Source organism: Scyliorhinus canicula, chromosome 16, assembly GCF_902713615.1.
Source record: "Scyliorhinus canicula chromosome 16, sScyCan1.1, whole genome shotgun sequence".
Lineage (NCBI taxonomy): Eukaryota > Metazoa > Chordata > Chondrichthyes > Carcharhiniformes > Scyliorhinidae > Scyliorhinus > Scyliorhinus canicula.
In genome coordinates, this window is record NC_052161.1 from 38,156,736 (window position 1) to 38,179,512 (window position 22,777).

The 22,777-nt window shown below is 44.8% G+C and overlaps 1 protein-coding gene across 3 annotated transcripts in view; it reads right to left on the reverse strand.

Moving 5' to 3' along the window:
- Positions 1-22,777, reverse strand: part of LOC119979467 (C-terminal-binding protein 2) — a 352,842-nt gene that overhangs the window by 261,579 nt on the left and 68,486 nt on the right. Inside the window, exon 2 of one of the 3 annotated variants that reach the window (XM_038821728.1) lies at positions 5,028-5,132. The exons of the other annotated variants lie outside the window; for them this stretch is intronic. The gene's annotated coding sequence lies outside the window, so the exon portion shown is untranslated. The remainder of the gene's footprint in view (positions 1-5,027; positions 5,133-22,777) is intronic. 3 annotated transcript variants of the gene reach the window in all.

Here is a 22,777-nt window from a genome sequence, read left to right on the forward strand (position 1 = left end):
GTAGTCAGCGGCGACAGAGCCAACTTGCTAGGACGTGATTGGCTACACCCATTTGCAATTGGAATGACTGCGCACATGTCAGATGTACCCCCGTGGGCCGGAAGGGATACCGGCCAAGTTCCCAATGGTCTTTGTGAAGGCCTCGGTACCATAAAGGGGGTGATGGCCACAATCAACGTGGATACTCACCAAGGTATTTCGTGCCTGTCCAGTACTGTACGCACTATGGCCCAAGGTCAACAATGAGCTGGACCAGTTAGAGCAGTTGGGCAACAAGCTGGACCAGTTAGAGTAGTTGGGCAACATCCACTCCGAAACTTCACGGATTGGACTGCACCAATGGTGCCGGTATTGAAGCCTGATGGATCCTTATGACTCTGCAGTGACTACAAAATGACCATGAACAGAGTGTCCTGTCTCGACTGTTACCCGATCCTAGGCATCGCCTTTACGCCAGGCTCAGCGGGGGAAAAACGTTCACAAAATATTTTTTTTTAAACTTTAGAGTACCCAATTATTTTTTGTCCAATTAAGGGGCAATTTAGCTGCACCTTCCCTGCACATCATTGGGTCGTGGGGGCGAGACCTACGTAGACACGGGGAGAATGTGCAAACTCCACATGGACAATGACCCGGGGCCGGGATCACACCTAGGTCCTCAGCGCCCTGAGGCAGCAATGCTAACCACTGCACCACCGTGAAGCTTGACATGAGTCATGCATATCTGCAGGCGGCGCTGGACCCAGGGTCCTGAAAATCTGTGACGAACTCCACCCATAGGGGGCTAAACCAGTATATCTGGGGTTTCCTCAGCCTGTGCAATATTCCAGCGAGTCATGGACAACATTTTACAGGGAATGCTAATGGCGGCCGTGTACCTAGACGACGTCTTCATTACAAGTGCCTCTTACCAGTAACATATGAAGAACCTCGCTGAAGTCCTAGGGTGGTCTGAATGGGTCGGTGTCCAACTCCAAAGGGAGAAATCATTTTTCATGCCCGAGGTCACTTACTTGGGTTACGGGGTGGATAGCGGGGTCTCCACCCGGTTGAAGACAAGGTACAGGCATCTGGCAGGCCCCCATCCCTCGTGACCCGATGGAGTTCTGCTCTTTTCTTGGGCTGGTCAATTACTACTGGAAATTCATACCCCAGATCGCCAATTTGCTCAACCCATTTCACCAGGTTTTGAAGAAAGGACAGCGATGGGACTTGGGCCCCCTTGGACCAGAGGGCTTTCCAGGAGGTCAAGCGACGCCCATTATCGAACAGATCTCAGACCCGCTTCGACCCATCGAAACCTTTGCATGCACAGCTTACCCGAAGTCCTGGTGTCCGATAATGGGACAGCGTTCACCAGCCAGGACTTTGCATCGTTCATAGCTGCGGATAGAATACAGCACGTACGGACTGTTCCGTACCACCAGGCCTGCAACAGGCAGTCCAGACCTGTAAGTGGGCCATGAAGATGAGGCTTGGGAGATAAGGCTGGCTCGTTTTCTGTTCAGCTACCGCACAACACCACCTGTTCCCACCAGGGTTGCACCAGCAGAGTTCCTCAAAGGACGGTGGCTCAGCACTCACCTCAGCCTCGTTTTCCCCGACATCAGTGCACAAATCCACCAACGGCAGGACTACACCAAGGCAGATTCACACCAGCACTCGCAACTACGCACTTCTGCGATGGGCGACAATGTCTATTTGCAAATTTCAGTGCCGGAACCACATGGTCCTCTGTGTGATGGGGCTGGTCTCCCACACTGTCCAGACACAAGGCAAACTGCCACCTGGACCATATTCGTTGACGTATGCATGAACCGCTGGATTGGAGTTAGGGTGCCCCACCCAAGCACAATCCCACTTGTGGCCTAGGAGGTTTCCAGAGGCTCTGCTGGAGCCAGACCACCGCTCGCTATCACCGCCGCCTGTCTGATGTCAGGAAGCCACCGTACCCACAGGGCTGTCCAGCAACAACAACGACGACTGTTCTGGACACTGGCCCGCCAGACAACTGCATACCAGCGCCGTTAGCGCTGATGTCTCTGCCACCATTTTGCCCTGGAAGTCAACAGGCTGAGCCAGTAGCCCACCCACACAGGGCAGAGCGGAGTGCTTTTTACAATCCTGTCCTGTGTGGATTTCAACCCCGACAAATCTGCAGCCATAAACCTAAATCCTAACGCTAGGTTGTTTCGACGTTATTCCGCGTTCTAACCTGCAATGCGTGAGCTCGCATCACTAACCCATGACAGAAAGGCAACAACCAACAACTAAAACAGCGGGTCATTTATCTCAATAATTGTTTGAGGGAGCTTGCTGTGAGCAAATTAACTGCCACATTTCCTACATTACACCAGCCAACACACTTGAATAACCCTCCACTGGTTGTGAAAAGCCTGGGACATCCTCAGGTTATAAAAGGCACAAGATAAATACAAGACTTTCTTTTTAATGTATAAACTTCATTGCATTTGTGAATTCTCTCATCTCCACTGGGCCCATCTCTGGGAGTAGAAAACCAAGGTAGCCCATCCCTACACTGCCTTCCCCCCACCTCTCTCTCTCTCTCGCTCTCCTCCCTCCCTCCCCCGCAGAATCAACACCATAGTTGGAGCTGGTTAACTCGGAAAGCATTGCCCCAGAGGAAAAAAAATTCCCCTCACATTCCCAGTTCTTACACGTGATTCCCAGTGGGACTTTGTATGTTTTGTGGAATTATAATCTCCATGACATTTCAAATTTCTATTTGATTTAAATATGAATGCAGCTGAATTCTGACAAGCACATAGTTTAAGTAATTTGCCAAGAAATGTTCATCCCTGGACCACACTCTGCTGAGTTTAGGTATAAATCTATCCTGACTCCACAGCAAGGCCCAGATTTAAAATTAATCTTCAGAATACATTTTACCGTATCAGTGCTGCCCACTCTTTTTAACAGAAAGGAGAAAATTACAGGCTGCCACCTGCTAATAGTAGATTAAATTAATTACAGGTTAAATATGTATCACTGATACCTTTTAGTGATGGCCAGTAATTTATTTCCCAACGAACCCTGATCCATTTCAATGCCTCATTTTATAAACGGTTATCACTAAGGTTACACTCCGTCTAACGTGACATCATCAACTTTTAAATGAGAGTTGGGGGAAGGGGGGTGGGGGGGGAGGTGGTGTGGAGAAATGGAATTCATTGACATATGGCACAGGTGGTCCTTTCCAGGTATCCCCACCACATACCCAAACGACACCGCCACACGGTTAACACCTAAATTTTAATGTTACGGACAGGGGAACGATGGTAGAATGGTTTTTCCACCTCCCGAGTGACTGAAATATTTAAAAGACATGTGTTTATTCCATTAAGTATTATGCCTGTTAAACACACACACACACACACACACACACACCACACACAGACACACACAGAGAAAAGGTGATTACAAAAGAGCTCATATGCACTTAGGTCTTAACGGTCTAAAGGCTAACTTGTCACAGTTGCTTCTTTTGAGATGGAATCTTGAAACATTGAAGGCCGTGATTCCTGTCGATCCACTGCAAGAATCGAGGTTAGAGGTTTATGAAGACAGATTGGTGGTGGCTTACTGCTTGTCATAGCAGTTTCTCTGTCTTCACTCCAGTCGAAGTGCTGTTAAATCCCCGCAGCAGGGATTTTGTTTGGTTCTTCAAATAGGTAGGTAAAGACCAGCCTGAATTCTCTGCCTCCTGGTGGGTTTTAGGCAGTGTGCTGTTGCCTTTGATGGTCTGGAACTCTTCTTCTTTCTTTATGTTCGCTACTCCAAAAATTTGTCTCATTGAACGCTCTTTAGCAGAAAGATGGTTTCTGTCGCGTGACCATGGTATCATTTTTTTTTCTTATCCTCACAAATGGTCTCTCACACTTCAGTCACATCTCACCTTAACATACAGGGTGGCACAGTGGTTAGCACGACTGCCTCACAGCACTAGGGACCCAGGTTTGATTCCGGCTTGGGTGACTGTGTGTGGAGTTTGCACGTTCTCCCAGTATCTGCGTGGGTTTCCTCCAGCCGCTCCAGTTTCCTCCCACAGTCAAAGGATATGCAGGTTAGGTAAACTGGCCATGCCAAATTGCCCCTTAGCATCCAGAGATGATCAGGTTAGGTTATGGGGATTGGACGGGGTAGTGAACATGGGTAGAGTGCTCTTTCAGACAGTTGGTGCATTGGCCAAGAGATTGAAAGGTTTAGGCCTATACTCTCTATAGAATTTAGAAAAATAAGGGGAGATCAAATTGAGGTCGACAAAGGTATGGATAAAGTAGATGTGGAGCAGATGCTTCCTCTTGTGGGGCATTCTAAAACGAGAGGTCATAATCTTAGAATAAGAGGTAACTAATTTAAAACAGATTTGAGGAGAAACTATTCCCAAAGGGTTGTCAATCTGTGGAATCCGCTACCCCAGAGTATGGTGGATGCAGGGACAGTGAGTAAATTCAAGGAGGAGTTGACCTCTCAACTCCATTCTGTTTCAAGGGCAGTGTGTCCCTCCTCCATTTTGTTTTAAGATAAAGTGACCATTTCAATTAAGTCTGAGAGTCCATATTGCATGAGCATGACAGGAAGTAAAAGCTTATCCAATCATTTCTTTCACACGCATCCCAACTTTACATAGTCATCAACCAACCACAAAGATCGCTTCATTCATTTTCATATTTGTGCCCATCACCCTCACAAAGACGTTAATTCATGCTAAGGTACTGTGCCACAAGTGCTGACTGACCTCTGCTAACACACTCAAATGGATTACTTTTCATCCATAAATCTGGAATACGAGAATCCAAAGGCTACTCCGCGATTTGAAGCAGCGCAAAGACTGGGTAGCTCAGATATGACAAAATGTTTTCTGGAGATTAAGTTTAAAGCTGGGTCCGAAACGGACATTATAATCACGGAAGTAAGCAAGAGGAGCTACCTGGAGAGAAATTAGTTCACGGCAATAATCCAAAGTATGCCAATAGTGATAATGGGCAGTCAATTTTACACTGTACCTGATTTGAAAGTCAACAAAAAAGAAAATTGCTGAGGATGTAAATCGGCCTGTCGATCCTCTGTCAGCCTGTTCTGAACTACTTCAGTTCCACTCTCACTGCTTCCTGCCAAACAAAGAAGTACCTCAATGAACATTTATATCCAACCAAAGGAACTGACTGTGGATGTACCTTGGGTTCATGCCACCCCCTCCTCATAGCTCAAGGTCCCAATAACATAATTAAAAATGGCCAGATTCCTCGATCAGCTCCCCCCCATCCACCACTGAGTTAATACAAATGGCAGTGGGATGAGGCTCAACTGGGCATTAATTGCCTATTTCAGGGCCTCAAATCGATGGCGAGGCAGGAAGGCCATCTACAGGCCTTCCCGCCACACCTTAATTGGGGTGGACATGTGAAGGCAGCAGGGTCCCTATCCCCACCCAATTAAATGCACCCACCATGCAGTCAAACTTGCCATAGGAGGGGGTATTCAATTCCACCCATTGTATGGAACGATGTATGGTTTTTGGCATGTTTCAATATTTATAGGATTGTTAATCCCTAGACAAATAACTACTCCATCATGAGCACAGTTTGACCTACCATTAAATGTCAGCCCCTGTGCTGTGGCAATTCACCTAGTTCACAGTTTACATGAACAGGAATTGGCAGACACACACGAGCCAGAAGGGACTGGATTTTCAGCATCTGTTGGTATGTTATTATGTAGGTAACTGGATGAAAAATGGGTCAGTTTGGCCATTTAATCTGCAATTCAAGTGGGGACAGGTCTATGCATGAGCTTGCTTTCAGTAAGCAATGAGGGAGCAACAAATGACCAGTTCTAACATTGATTTTTCAAGCATTTGCATTGGGATTATTGTCAGGATAATACTGACAGTATTATTGAATGATTAAGTGATTACATTGAGAGTTAAAATCTCCAATTATCATCTCCACTATAACCACTGTATATAATGCATGCATCAGCATCTACATTCCTCCAGACAATGCCCTATAACCACCACACAGACATCACCCACTCCAGAAAACAAATCCACATCAGTGCTGGAGACGAGATATTCTCTGTTGAAACTGCAAATGCAACTATTACCTATAATGAATGAGAATAGCCAATGCTACAGAGAAAATTACATTTCAGTCTCATTCTTATCTGCAAGTCATTAACTTGTGATAAATGAATTATTGCAACTATTGCTGGAATTAATGCTATTCATAAAGTAACTCTAAATAGTTTAGAGTGAGGCTGTAATGATTAAAGAGTTCAATGTTTCTATCAAATATTCTCTAAAAACTCATTAAATGTAAACTACTTCACTCTCTGTAAGTGTATAAAACTGTCTTCTCCTTCAGTAATTTATTACGCCATAAGACAGCTCACGGCCTAAACTATTACATGCTTCCAATTAGCTGCTTGCAGCTTTTCTCTGAAAATTTAATGAGATAACACCATATAAAGCTGCTGACTTAAGATACTATGCATAGCTTCAGTCTCAATGCAAGCATTCAGCAAAACACTTCCTCAGCTTTCACCAACAGTTGCGTTGTGACTTTTGTTTAAACAAATTACCTTCGCCCATGACGCCTGTGGTTTAAATGAAGGTCTTTCCCTATAAAGAGATTACAATGTCTTCAAGAAGCTCAAAGTCAAGGGGTAAACCAAAAAAAACAAATTAAAACTATGCTTTTAGAAAGGAACACTTGTTAATAAAAAGAGTTTGCTGATAGCATTGCAGGCAGGTCATTCATACCACAAGCCACAGCCTGTAGTCATTTCACAATTTGCTTCATTATGAATTTCATCAAATTTTAATAAGGATATTAGAATCCAACTCACCAGTACACTATTGTGATATATTTCAGTAAGCCCCACAGAGAAAATGCTCCCAAATGAATAGCTAAAAATCATTATTTTACTTGAGGCCTCACGAACAGTTGAAAGCCCAGGGTTCCCACTGATAATGGAGTTCTCTCAAAAAATAATTAAATCACTTTAAGCATAGTTGTCCCTTGTTTTAATTCCTTCTTCTTTGCGTCTCCTGACATAATTGAGGCTTTGCAATACTGGCAACATCTTTTTTGAAGATTTAACAGTGGATGTGGTTCACCTTGATGGAAACGCCAAACGTTGTGGCCCTTTTAGGCGCAAAGTACAGGAAACAATGTTTTTTGTAACACGTCCTCACGTCAAACCTCTGACGGTTTTGTTTATTTAAGAGAGCTCAACAACACGCAACTGAAAAAATAAATAACCTGTGTCTTTGAAATAAAAACTAAATGTCCATGAGAGGAGTTAAACAGGTATGCAAAATCACTCCAGTGTTACTTACAAGCAACGCACAGGACCATCATAGTGTTTGACATATGGGGCAAATTTTAACTCGTTCAAAACTAGCACGGAGCTAAAATCAGGCCCACGGATTTTGAGACGCAAAATTCAAATACCAGAAGCAAATTCAATAGTGGTGAAGGGCCCGTGATGGCTCAGGCCACGGCAAATGTAGCTCCGCAGTGTTCTGGCATGGCTGATATCACAACCAGATGACGCTAATGTTTTTGAGTAAGCATTCACTTACAATTCCCGTTAAATATTTTTTCAATGTGCTGGTTATACGAAACAAAATTTCACAAAAAGAATTATTTTTGTCATGGTCCGTTTTCTCCGTTCCCCCACCCCACAAGTTAGGAATCCCTTCTGGTTGAAAGGCAGAGCAGGTGGCTTTCTCCGAGGCCTACCAGCTGCCCGCCACGCAGAACGGTTCTCACCGTAGGATGCAAGGATTGAATACAGGGCTTTAATTATCTTGAAGAATACCGTGAGAAACTGGTCTCAGCAGCGTTTGCTTACTTTCGCTCTTACTTTGGTAGGAGGAAATAAGAAGGAAGGTGATAGCAGCATTAACACCCACAAACAGTTCACATAGACAAAAATAACAACTTCAGCTTATACAGGGTGTTTAACATAAAAGAACTTGAGGAGACACTTCAGAAGTGGACTGCTGAGTGGGGAATTGGGAGGCTATTGGGTGTGTGTGTGGGGTGGGGGGGGAGGGGGGGGGGGGTGTGTGCAGGGGTGCGACTGAGGACTTGAAGAGTTTGAGAGTCTCCAAAAGAAGGAAAGGCAGAATTAATTTCAGAGCACAGAACCCAGGCAGCTGATGGCCTCACTCCCACTAGTGGGGAGAAGGAAAGACAAGATTTACAGAAGATCAGAGTCAAGAGTAATCCTGCCAGGTTTTTGGTATGATTTAAATTTGAATGGTGTTACATCGAGCTATCAGAATTGGTTCCAACATGAAAATGCTGACCATTTTGGTAGAGCTTCAGATCAGCATTTTTAGACTTTAGTCAGTGCTTATTTTGCCCAGCCTGCTGATAGGAGATTGGTCGATTGCTGCTGGTGTCACTCTAAAGATAACTTCAGTGCTCCCAGCAGCCGCATTGAAATCAGTAATTGGACAGGCTTTTAGCAATGTTTCTGTCCCTTACACACGTCAATAACTGGATATGACTGAAAATCGCAACTCACTTTTGCCCATCTGGGGGCAATGGTGGCAGGTGTTCCACAAAAGGCATCCCAGAGAGTGCCAAGGCGACACTCCCCCGAATATTTCACCCTTCCCTACAGAGGAGCAAATGGTCTCTCTCCGGCAGTATCCCATAACAGCACGACAGAGATCAGCACCTTGTTGTATGGAAGCCTGCAGGCATTGACTTGCACCATATCAATTAACAACCCTGCGAAGCCACGTGTTTGGTAAGCCTAGTTCATCAGGAGTTTAAAGTTCTATAACGGTACACATTCCACACAGAGCTATGCTGCAGTCAAGTGGTACTCCAGAAGCTACAATTCACGGGTAGTTGAGCTGCATAACCTTCAGAAAGTTTGATGTTCCACAAATCTTTGCCTTATCCAGATTGGTAATAAGTGCTTTGTGTCCAGAGATTTCCAGCAGTCAATTGTAAATACAAACACATGAAAGTAATTTGAATAAATTAACACCCTCCCCCATACCGCACCACACCATTACAGATCATACACTTAAAATAATATTTACGAAAGCCATTATTATTAGCTGGGCAACCCATCACCTTGTGCTTTAATTAACAGAATGTCCTCTGTGTGAGGAATGCAAAAGTTTGTAGCTAGGACATCTATTAATATTTATCCAATTACAATAAACAATCCATTACAAAGTTTGCGGTAACACCAGCAAAAACAGGAAATGTCTGCCTCACCTTATCTCATTAAAAGGCCATAATGAATAATCCATTAGAATTTTGCTTGCAATGCAGGGCAGAAAACTAATTATCTCAAGGTCATGTATTTCATAATAAATATCCCCCACCTTCATGAAGTGCTTGACATGCTGCCTTCCATGAGCGTTTAAACATCTTCCCCCTCCCTGCACGCCACACGATATGTGAGAATCAAAACTGCATTTGAGATGCCAGCCACCATGAGGCTCTTAGCAACAAAAATGGAGCTTTGCTGTAAAGCACAGCAGGAACTATTACAAGCCAATGCAGATTAACGTAGCATCAATTTAAAAAAAAAGCCTAAATCAATATCCACGTGTCTTCAACAGTCACAAAATCCTCTTGTTCAAATTTAAACCTTCTTAACAGAATACTTCAATGATCACCAAATAAAAACAACAATATACAAACAGAGAGAGTTTTGATGAATGGATGCATCCAAACACATCAATTCACTGATAATATTACACATGGATGGCAAAGCAGAACAATAAGGTGTAGGCATTAGCGAAAAGAAACATCAAATGCAACACAAAATGTATTTGTGGATTAAGTTTGTGGCTTTTCTTTCAATATTTTAGTTACTTGCAATAGTTGCAATTTGTGAATAAACCCCCCCCCCCCCCCCCCCCCCCCAACCACCCAGCGGTGGTACAATAAAAGAAAACAAAGCAAAACCATTTTGCAACCACAGTTTGCAACCGCACAGTGATTCTGCCCCTCTCAAGAGCAAGTTCACGGCTATCAAGTAAGTGCCTCAAGCAAGAATCAAACAAGTCAACAGTAATGCCTCACAAACCAAGACTCTGAGAGGAGAGAGTTCTGCCAGCGCCCAAGCCAAGGAGAACCATAAGAGTGCCCAGTTCAGGCCAGCTGGGAAGATTCCACGAGGCTTGCGTAACCTTAGGCAAATTAAAAATTCGGAATAAATCCGATGAAAAAGTCAGCACTGAAACACAGAAATTGCTAGTTATAAAATGTTGCCACAAAATCAAAATGTTTAACATTTGAAGAAATATAACAGTAGATACTTTCCGGATCACAGTCAAACAACTGCTTCCCAACTCTTCTGACAGTAAATATTCTTTCAATCAAACTTGCTCTCATCTTATGCTATATTTCAAAGATGTGTCGGTTAGGTGGATTGGCTGTGCTAAATTGTCCCTCAAGTGTTCAAACATTAGGTGGGATTGCGGGGATAGGACGGGGGATTGGGCCCAGGTAGGGTGCTCTTTCAGAGGGTCGCTGCAGACTCGATGGGCTGAATGGCCTCCTTCTCAACTGTAGGAACTCTGATGGTTCTATTTCAGCCAGGGTTGTAACAAAGAGTTATTCCCCCTCCCACCCACCAATCCAAATTACAGAAAATGTGAATGTTTCCTAATCACTTAAGTATAGTAGTGATCAGATTATAGGGTTAAGATTTCAATCGTGCATTTATTTTACAACACAGGTTACATAGAGTCAATTAACAGGTTACTGGATGCTGTTTAATTTGGACACCATTAGCTATGTCAGTTTGTGAGCATTGTTACAGCATTCGCACCACAACTGAGAATAGCTGGGAGGACAAAGTAAGAATGATTCTTCTGAAATAAATGGGGGTTCTTTTCAGCCGCCCACTTTGCCTCGAACGTTTGCAGCACACAAGTCAGAGCGTCAAATAAAATTTTCCGTCAGGAAGTTCTTTAATATTTAATTCTAGTGAAGAAATATTTTGAAATACTTTCAAATATAGATGTAAATCTGACCCATGTTATTGATTTCCATTCAAGAATTGAAAGTTGATTACTCCTGACTCAGTGAGGGGTTAAGTAACAGAATTAAGGCTATGTGGCAGTTTTGGAAGCAATGCAACAGTACTCTAGGTCACGGCCCCCAGTGGGGTCACAAGGCGAGGTTTTTGGGGTTGAGCTCAGTGGTAGAAACGGTTGCCATGGACCTTGGATTGAATTCCAACAGCAGAGAGGCCCCTGCAAACCTTCACTTTTTCTCTAATGGTAGGGTGGCCTAACAGACAGGTCTTTGAGGTTTGATTCATATTGCAAAATAAAAGCTGGTGAAAAAGTAGGTGATTGCTATTTTTTAAAAATCCGACAGTTTAAACAATTCCCATCACGCTAAAACTCTCCACTCAACAGCTGGAGCTAACCTAGCCCTCCAGTCCCCCAGCCCTCCCATGCCCTTCTCCTCCCCATCCTCACCCCCTCCACCATTCCTCCTCCCCCACACCCTAATCCCCAGTCAATCCCTCTTCCCGCTACCCCCTCCACCTCACATTCCCCTCCCCCCACCCTCTCCGCATCCCCCCTCCCTCCAATCTCTCCACCTCACCCCTCCATCTTCCCCCCACCATCTCCATCCTCTCCCCCACCATCCCCAACTTCTCCACCTACCCTCTTCCATCCACCCCTCCACCTCACCCCTCCTCCCACCCTCTCCACCTCGCCCCACCCTTTTCTACCTCATCGTACCCCTCCCACCCCACTACTTCCCATCCTCTCCCCACTACCCCTCTCCCACCTGCTCACTCCTACCCCCTTCGCTCTTCCCCCCCCCAAACGCCTTCCCCCCTCCCTGATAGTTTCCCTCCAAGTCACTCAACAGTCGGACTTGGAATTACATTGCCATTCCTTCAGTGTCGCTGGGGCAAAATCCTAGAATTCCCTCCCTAACAGCACTGGAGGTGTACATACTCCTCGGCAAGTCACCACCACCTTCTGAAATGGAACTAGGGATGGCCAATAAATGCTGGCCTAACCAGCAATGCCCATATTCCGTAAATTAATTTTGAAAAAAGAACAAGAGGCTGCATTTTCATAGCCCGGATCTGGACAAAAGGAGGCGGGGCCAAAGACAAACGGCCAACAAGCAGGGTAGCCGGAATTCCAGTGTCCATTCCTGCCCTCGGCCATTTTCAGGAGGACGGGAGAGAGAACAGGTTCCGGAATCTGCCCGCTCCTGTGACGGAGTCAAGTCACAGGGCTGTAGGCTCTTCGAGAGTCCGCCCCAGATACGTATTTCTAATTTTCGTGGGAGACAACCAAAGTTTAGCAGCTTCCAGGTTTACACCGACTGCTGGAGGTGTGAACCACAGATTGGAGGCAAGAAAGGGCTGCACGGTAGCATTGTGGATAGCACAATCGCTTCACAGCTCCAGGGTCCCAGGTTCAATTCCGGCTTGGGTCACTGTCTGTGCGGAGTCTGCACATCCTCCCCGTGTGTGCGTGGGTTTCCTCCGGGTGCTCCGGTTTCCTCCCACAGTCCAAAGATGTGCGGGTTAGGTGGATTGGCCATGATAAATTGCCCTTAGTGTCCAAAATTGCCCTTAGTGTTGGGTGGGGTTACTGGGTTATGGGGATAGGGTGGAGTTGTTGACCTTGGGTAGGGTGCTCTTTCCAAGAGCCGGTGCAGACGCGATGGGCTGAATGGCCTCCTTCTGCACTGTAAATTCTATTTAAAAAATTTTTTTAAAGGTTTAAAAGGGCAGTGAAATGGTTTTGTCTCCTTTGCAGATCATCATGAAATGCTGTATCATTAAAAATCTGTGCTCATTATGGGGAGTTTTGACAGTGCAATGTTTAGATGATGTGACCATCCCTTAAACAATTTGTCTACAAAACTGTTGCTTCTGCCAACTGGCAAGCTGTCCAGTAAAACATCAACTTTGTTAATGTGGAGAAGACTTCAAGGGAGTTAAAAAGTTCATCTAATGGATACAAAGGTAAAATACATTTCACATTAATGAAAGGGTTGCCTGATATAACAATCTGGAAACTTTTAATCTTATCCCATTGCTTTTATATATTCACCCTAGATGTTTGTTGAGATAGCAGTTCTGAAGTCTGTTTGTTTACTAAGGGTGCTTTATGGGCTATTTAACGGTTCCCAACTGTTACAATAGCAATTGCGCGTTCTGTTCATAAAGTGGATAATGGGTGAGAGAGTGAACGGTGTGATGGCGAGGGGACGAGGAAAGGGATGAGGATGGATGTGAGATGAGTGAGGGGGGTTTAAAGTGGTCAGAAGGTTCAACTGTGTGTGAGCAAGCCGCTGATTGCCTTGGAAACACAAGTCAAGGCTTTCTGGAAACACAAGTCAATGCTTTCTGGAAATGGAAGCAGGGCTTTTAACTTGCCATTCTGAACTCAGACCCCACTCACTCCCCCGCCAGTCCATCTCCAGGCCACTTGGGGCCTGAGCACCCCAGAAGCTTCCACCTGCCAGCAGACTTCAGCTGAAAATAGGATCAAAACAGCAGCATTAGTCCCGCCCCCAACGTGAAAATCTAGCCCCAAGAGTCAGCTTCAAACATGCAGAAAAACAGCTGGCAAGGAAGTTTCAAAACAAATGATTCCTTGCATATTACACAATACAGATCTTGCAAGAAGCGAACCAGTAATTTTGTGATCCATTCTGACATGTGACAAAAGCATCTAACTCAGCAAGACTTAATGCTCCAATTGTTACCATGGTGATTGCCATTCGCAGTGGCTTACCTAGACCAAATGAAATTCGCTCAAGTGTTACACAAATAAAAAGCTGTTTGATTTTTCATTAATTTTTAAAGTGAAGGACAGTGGAAGTTCAAATCTGGTGTCAATTAACCCGGCCTCTGACGTCAGGTGATCAGTTACAAAATTTGCAAACCATTCTGAAAACAGTTTCACATTAATATTAACCAGTGTGGGAATGTGAGGTCCACCGTGGCCCAGAAATGACATGATTCATTTTGAAAGCACTCAAGCCTCAGTCAACACTCTGCTGTACCAATTTCCCCACGTACATGCAATCCTGTTTCTGCAAAATCATCGGTCTACTAATAGTGCTAAGCTTTTTATCTATTCATATTATTTGTTTATTAACTTAACCACGGAACATTTAAAACTTTGATATTACGAATTCTGTACTCGGAACCCAAATCCTGCCTTATCAAAACTCACAGGATTTTAGAAGGCAGATTCGGATAATTGGGGTTTTTGCCAAGAGCATATTACGGGTGATTTGATAAAGGCGCTTAAAATTACAAAGGAATTCGACATCGTCGATAGAAACAGACCGTTTCTTGTGGGCAAGGTGGCTAGAATGAGGGGTTTTCGATACACGGTTAACATTTAGGATGCTCTGTTGTATTATTACTGGGGGGGAACGAATGGAGAGAAGGTCTGCCAGTGGTTGGGGGGGGGGGTGCAGACGGAGAAGGCGTTGTGTGTGGAAGTAGGTTTGAGGGGTCTGGCGGCGGCTCCCCTTCCGTTTACCCCAGGGCAACGTGCAGCGAGTCCGGTGGTGGGGTCATCCTTAAAGGTTTAGAACCAGCATTTCAGTGTGAGGAGGATATGTCAGTTCTGACTCTTAATTGTGGGAACCACAATCACCCCGGCAGGAATGGATGCGGCATATCGGCGGTGGCATAGGGAAGGGGTGGAATGAGTGAGGGGTTTATTTGTGGAAGGAAAGTTTGTAAGTTTGGGTGAACTGCAGGAGATACAGAAGTTGCCACGGTTGGGGGTAGGGGTAGTTTGGTATATGCAGTTACGGGATTTTGTGCGGAAGGAGGTGCCCTCGTTCCCTCGGTTGTCAGAGCACAATTTGTTTGACAGGTTGTTGTCAGCAGACCAGTTGGAGGGATGGGAAGATCAGAGATAATTACGGATGACTGGTGGACACAGGGAAAACACCAAAGAGGAGGCGAAGCAAGTAGGAAGAGCTGGGCATGTCGGTGGGATGGGGGTGTGGGGCAAGATTATGCACCACATAAATGCAACGTCGCCCTGTGCTAGGATGATCTTGGTACAGTTCAAAGTGGTGCACAGGGCTTACATGAGTAGATTCGTCTCAGAGGATAAGTGTGGGAGATGTGGAAGAGGGTCGGCAAATCGCGTCCACATGTTTTGGTCATGCCCAAGATTAGTGGGGTTTTGGGGCCCGATATTTGAAGCTGTATCAAGAATTGTGGGGGTGGAGATGTCGCCACGTGCACAGGTGGCGATCTTAGGGGTGTCGAGCTGCCGGAACTGTCGTTGTTTGGGGGGGGGGGTTCTGGGTGAGATAGAGGTTGTTCTTGTCCTTCTTTCAGGACCTGTTCGTTGCCAGCGGGTGGGGGGAGGGATGGGGGAGGTTGAGTTAAGGAGAGAAAAAGTCAAACTGTGGGGATTGTGTTATGCTTGTTTGAACGATTATGTGTTCATTTTTATATATGCTCTGGTTTGAGTACAAATATATATTTTTTTTAAAAGAAAGACATTTTAAGAGAGCAGGGACATAGTAATAGATCCACTGCAATGTTATCAACAGGGACAGAGTGGACTGTGAGGCCTGCTTTTCTGTGCTGTGATCTAAATCTTTCTTATTTTTCATTAAGATCATCTTGTCAGACATGTTGCTGCAGGTAGGGTGCACCTGACGAAGTCGAGGGTGAAGCAGGTTGCTTAAGGGGGTGGAGGACATTTGTGAACGGTGTGGGAGGGGTCCAGCCAATCATGTACATACGTTCGGGTCCGGCCCGAAGTTGGAGAGATTTTGGAAAGTCGTGTTTTAGCACCATGTCAGCTGACACTAGCTCAGTCAGGTCAAGCAGCCTGGAGTCTGCCAGAACCAACAACCGAGAATACAGTAATAAACAAATATTGGAACCAAAAAAGAGAGAACAAAGACTTGCATTTAAATACCACTTTTTACGATCACCGGATAACTCCAAGTGCTTTACAGTCAGTGAAGTACTTTTGAAGTGTAGTCACTGTTGTCATATAGGAAACACAGCAGCCAATTCTCACAGAGCTGACTCCCACAGACAGCAATATGATAATAAATAGATAATCTCTTTTCTGTGATGTTGATTGAGGGGTATGCTTTGTGATAGGGTCATGATATATTTTACTTCGACTCGGACAGGTAGGTGGGGGTCACGGTTTAACGTCTCAGGTGAAAGATGGCACCCCCAACAGTGCAGAATCACCACCAGTCCTACACTGGAGTGCCAGCCTTGATATTTGCGCGCAAACACAGCATTCCAAGCTCGCGGTTGGACTTTTGGATCATCCAGGTGCAGCTCTCAGTGAACATTTGGATAAGTGTGAGATTATTCACTTTGGAAGCAAAAACAAGGTGGCAGATTACTACCGAATGGCTGGAAATTGGGAGAGAGGAATGTGTAGCAGGACCTGGGTGTCCTTGTGCACCAGTCGCTGAAGGTAAGCATGTAGGTGCAGCAGGCGGTATAGAAGGCAAATGACGTTTTCAGAACCCCCAAATGTATCATGGGGTTCAACCAACCTCTCCCTTTAATGGATTGCTGCTTTTGAAGCACACGGCTTGGTCTCCAGGTGAGGTATTACAATTATGGACACGTGGGTTTTTAAACACAAAACAATGTTTATTCCATGAATTCAACTTAACCGTTTAACACCCCTTACTTTAAAGATAACCCCGAAAATAATACAACACTAAATAATCCCTCAAAATGTTCCTTCAAACCTCGAAAAGACTTAACACCTTTAAACAGAAACACATCAGGTTAAAGACATTACTATTATGAGTTTAAATCACCCAAATGATTCAGAGATGGTCTTTCATGGCAGAGATCACAGCAGATCCAGCTCACTGCAAAACACAGACACACCCAAGCTCTTTTCCTCAAAACTGAAACCAAAACACTGCAAAATGGCTGAGCTAAAAACCCAGCTCCACCCACACTCTGACATCACTTCAGTAATATGAGCTGCTCCATTTCTTAAAGGTACATTGCTTAAACATCCATTTCTTAAAGGTGGTCTCACATGACAGTATGTTGGACTTCATTGCGAGAAGTTTCGAGTACAGGAGCAGGGATGTGTTGTTACAATTATACAGGGCCTTGGTAAGGCCACACCTGGGATAGTGTGTGCAGTTTTGGTCTCCTTTTCTGAGGAAGTATGTTCCTCGAGGATGTGCAGCGAAGGTTTACCAGGCTGATTCCGGGAATGGCAGGACTGACGTATAAGGAGCGATTGTCGAGCTTAGGATTGTTTTCGTTGGAGTTCAGACTCAATAAAGATGTTCAAATCATGAGGAGGCTAGACAGAGTAGTTAGGGAGAAGCCGCTCCCGCTCTTAAAATGATTAGGAAGGAGCGGCAGGGATTTAAAATGATTTGCAAAATTAGCAAATGTGATGCGAGAAAAAGCTTTTTCGCACAGCGAGTAGTTCGGGTCTGGAATGTGCTGCCTGGAAGTGTTGCGGAGGGAGATTCAATCAAGGGCATTGGAGGATTACTTGAATAGAAACAGTGTGCAGGGATATAGGGAAAAGGCGGGAGAATGGCACTAAGTTATGATGCTCATTTTGTGAGCTGGTGTAGACAAGAATGGCCTCCTACACTGTAACAATGGTGGAGGTGGAGGTGTGGGCTTGGTTGGGGTGCAAATTCAATGATTCAGTGAATGAGGGGGGATCTCAGAGACTTATAAAATTCTATCCAGACTAGATAGGGCGGATGCAGGGAGGATGTTCCCGATGGTGGGTGTGTCCAGAACCAGGGGTCACTGTCTGAGGATTCAGGGTAGACCATTTAGGACAGAGATGAGGAGACATTTCTTCACCCAAAGAGTGGTGAGCCTGTGGAATTCATCACGACAGGAAGTATTTGAGGCTAATATATTGAATACATTCAAGAGGCGGCCAGATATGGCACTTGAGGCAAAAGGGATCAAGGGTTATGGAGAGAAAGCAGGATTAGGCTATTGAGTTGGACGATCAGCAATGATCGTGATGAATGGCGGAGCAGGCTCGAAGGGCTGAATGGCCTCCTCCTGCTCCTATATTCCATGTTTCTATGAACTGAAGGATGGGTTGGTGCTCGAATTCATCGGGCAACCCTAACAGCGAACAAGGCTCTTTCTCTACTTGTCTGACATTAGCATGTGTGGCAAATTAGCCTCTTCAATTTTTTACTCATAATAATGACAAACGCAGTAACAAATGATCCTTCAACCACATTTGGTGATGACTAAAAACTAGTCATTTTTATTACTTCAATTTCGTTTAAAAAGGTGCAAAATTAAGATAAATGCAAATTTAAAATGATTCCTCGAGTAGGCACAACCTCAGCTCTCCAGGCCTCAGCGCTCCAGATGCTAACATAACTGCAAAATAAGACAACACAATGTCTTTCTATCTTTAACACCAAACGTGCCCATGTACCTTACAAGTCACCAGAGGACACAGAACCTTTAATATTACAATTTTGCAAGCTGCACCTCATGTTATCAAACACTAACACACCTTTGTTTACAATACTGTTCGCCTCCAAATCAAAATCAAGAACATTAGCTGTGCCTTCATGTTGACCCGTCCAGTGAACACCAGTTGTGTTCCATTAGACAAACCTTCTTTTCTAAACAATAGTTTGGAAATTCAGATATCACAGTGGGACTGAATTCTCTAGTGTTAAAACGTGACAGCTGAAATGCTTACAAATATAGCCAGACGAGGCCTGTACAGAATTCCCTGAAGATACTTGTTCCGTTAAGATTAAAAATGATGCCAGTGTGCGTGACAGTAGCAATGAAGGGGTTAACTGCGTTTGGTTTCTTTAAAACGCTACAAAACCAATTTAACTGTGAAGATTATCTACATTAATTTTAACACATCCCTGGATCACTTCAACGTAAAAGTCAATGTATATCAATGACACACAAAATGCTCACTAACCAGACATTAAAGCACATCAGAAAAATGATTTCGAAAGAATAGAACTTCTGTATTATCTGTTGTAAGGATGCAAATTGAAAATCCCAGAGGCACATCAGCACAATTGTAGCAAATGAGGAATCTTTTCCTTAGGTGTTACAGACGCTAAAAATTCAGAAAATTAATGCAGCAGAAGTCAAATTATGGGGGGGAAAAAACAAACCGAAGCTGGCGGACCTTTGTTATTTTACATTTAATATATATTCTTAGCAAAACTAAGTTTTGGTAAATTAACTCAGCAGGGCTCCTTAGACAGCACCTCCCGAACCCATGACCACTACCATCTAGAAGGGAAAGGGCAGCAGACACATGTGTACACCACAAAGTAGAAGTTCCCCTCCAAGTCACTCACCATCCTGGCTTGGGAATAAGTCACCGTTCCCTTACTGTCACTGGGTCAAAATCCTGGAACTCCCTCCCTTATAGCACTCTGGGTGTACCTGCACATGGACTGCAGCAAGGCAACTCACCACCACCTTCTCAAGGGCAATTAGGGATGGACAATAAATGTTGGACTATCCCATGTATCTGACATGCAAGCCCCAAGCGTGCATGACAGAAACAGTGCAAGCAGAGGTTAAAATGGCAGCATTTACGTTCCCACAACGATAACGTCCACCAGCACGCACCTCCTCCCACCCCCCCCCCCCCCCCCACCCCCCATGCAGAATACAACCCCTCACAATTTTAACTGGTCATTAGTGCTGCAAAGCGATTTTAACTTAAAATTGAAGGTGGCGCAATCCCCCCACTGTCCTAAACTTGCAGGTGAAACAGAATAAGAGGCAGCAGAAAGCCCGAAGAGGTCAAGTTAAATAAGGTCCCATGAAGGAAGCAGCGGTGAATTCCCCCAATGTCCAGTCCGACATTCCCCCAACTGCCAACACCAGAACAGATTATCTGATCATGAACTCACTGCTATTAGGAGGAACTTGTTAAAAAGAAACCCGATGTTTATGAAACAGTTGCTGCATTTCAAAATAAATTCATCGCCGCAAAGCACTGTTAGGGTGCAACAGAAACTTAGGAAAAGAAGGCAGCCATTTTGCCCCATAAGCCTGTTCCACCACTCACCGAGATCGTATTTGGAATGCATCCCAAAATTCACACACCCACCCTTACCCTACATCCCTTAATCTTCGGTAAACCAAACTCTCTCAATCTCAGTTTTAAAATTAACAATTGATCTAGCATGAATTACTATCTGCGGAAGAAAGCTCCAAAATTTTATGTGTAGAAATATTTCTCAATATCGAACTCAATGTCCCTCAGGCGCTATGCTCTCTTCACTGCGGAAGTAGTTGGTGGTTTTAACAGTACAATGCTAAAGAAATCCAGAGAAAACAGAGATGGGAAGAATAATCAATGCTACCCTAGGCGGCACCTCCTCAAAGCCTATCAGGATACTGAGTATTACATTGTCTGGGCGTGTGGAAACGTGTTTCAGGCTTAGGTTCCCATTTACTGAACCTCAATCCCACAGGCAAATCCAAACAAAGCTATCTCCCTCAACAGCTCAAGAACTGATTTGCTGTGCCTTGGCATCTTTTTTTTGATTCCTGATGGCAGAATGCACAAAATGTTTTTTTGTTGTAGCCAAGTGCTGCTCAAATACGGCATATACAAAAGGATGGGAAGTTTAGATAGCATGCAGTGTCTGACTGTTCCAACCAACTACAAAATGAATCGAGAGGCATGCCACAGTTGAAAATGTACATTAAAAGGAAGGAAATCATGAAGTTAAAGACTCCAGTCAGTCTTATCTTTCAAGGACATACTACTCAACTGGAGTTAACTACCTAATTCCAGAAAAAAAACATTTTGGGGTCAGCACTCCTGAATTAAGGAAGGAAAATAATAGCAAATTCATTGCTTTCCTGCGCCCTCCTGACTACAAGACATACATGTGCAGATTTTGGACATGGAATGGACCAGGTGTCTCCAAAAAAAATGAATTCTTCACACACTGGAGAGAACGGACCTCATTCTTCTGCTTTATTGGTGGATAATGGGTATGAGATTTTCGGGATTCGCATCCTGCGCCCAAGAAAGTCTGAACAATGCCTCATCGGCCATTAGGTCAGGAGTTCCCGAACAGGTATTAGAATGTACAGATGTAAATGAGGAGGCCTGTTTTAGGACCCACCGGAAAACTGGTCTGCATTGAGCAGGGGAGGAGATGTGTTCTTCAGAAGCCGCTAATGAAAGATGAATTTTTGAAATTAAATGAAGATGTGTTCTTGTGGAGCCAGTAGGAGTAGCAGTACTCCTCACGGCTCCAGAGCCAGCTAATGATAAGGCGCTCTCCTGTTCCCCTTCCATAGTGCCCTCCTCCTGCTACCCCTCCATTGGGCACTTACTGAGGCCCTTTGCCAGTGGCACAGTGAGGTCAGAGAAAGGCACCGGCAGCTTACCAATATCATTCAGATGTGGCCAGAGGCTTCATCCGGGTGCTCTGGTTTCCCACAGTCCAAAGATGTGCAGGTTGGTGGATTGGCCATGATAAATTAATCCTTAGTGTCCACGGACGCGTAATGGGGTTATGGGGCCTCGGTAGGGTGCTCTTTTGGAGGGTCGGTTTGATGGGCCGAATGGCCTCCTTCTGCACTGTAGGAATTCTAAGATTTTATGTCGTCCTCGAGCCTCCTGGTTCTGGCAGACTTTGCCGCTGCATTGCTGCCTTCATGCCTGAAACTGGATCACTTATCAAAAATGGCCAACCATGTTCGGTAAGGGAAAGCAGCCAAGGCCATAAACCTACAAGTATATTTAGAAAGATGGAAAAGCTTAAATATAGAGCAAGCTGTCACAAGATTAGGTCGGGCGGAGCCTTTAAATCAGGAATTGGAGTTCATACCTATAATGTAATAATAGTCTTTATTATCTGCAAAGTTCTTGTGGTTTGAATTTGGATCCATTTGGTATAGTTCCCCAACAGAAACTGGCCATCTGTTTGGATAAGTTATGGATTGGCTACTATAGAAATATAGTCATTTTGCAGGACAGAACTTCTGCCTTGCTGAAAAAAAGAGGTATGCTATCAAAGTTTTTCATCTTGCACTCCTCAGGATAGCTCACAAGAAATGACTAATTGTGACGGTGGGTGGGGCAATTTACACTTATGCAGTATAAACTGTTGTTTGCCCTTCACAGTTGGTAATTTCTTACGATCTATCTCGAGGAGTGCAAGGTGAAAAGTTTTGGTAGCACGTCTCTTTTTTCACCAACTAAGAAACGTGGGTCTCCTTCCGTGGTTTGGGGTGATGTGCATAGTGAGTAAGCGGAGCTCTACGCTAGAACAGTGCTTTAACTGAGTTCCAGATACTGACACTGGGGATCTTGAAATAGCGGAGCTCCATCTTCCAAGAGCACCACGGTCCCTCGCAAGATCTAACATACAAAATGCAGATTCATTTTTCAAAAAGAACCATATTGTTTCCCCTGTATGAACATGACTAATGAGCTATTAACCAATGCACAAAGGGCGGGATTCTTCAATAATGGGACTATGTCCCCGCTCCAGCGTCAAAATGTGAACATTTCACTCTGGACTTTTCTTAAGAGTGATTCTCCTACCAGCAGGGGGCTAACAGGGCACCGGAGTGCTTCTCGCTGCTCTGGCTGAAGAGAAGGGGCCCTTCATTTCCATTCGCGGCGGCCGCCCCGTGCGACATGGCGGACTCACACTGCAGACCATAACGACGAAGTAGGCCCCCACCCGAGATCACACACGCCCGCGGATGAGTGCCGCCCAGTTGC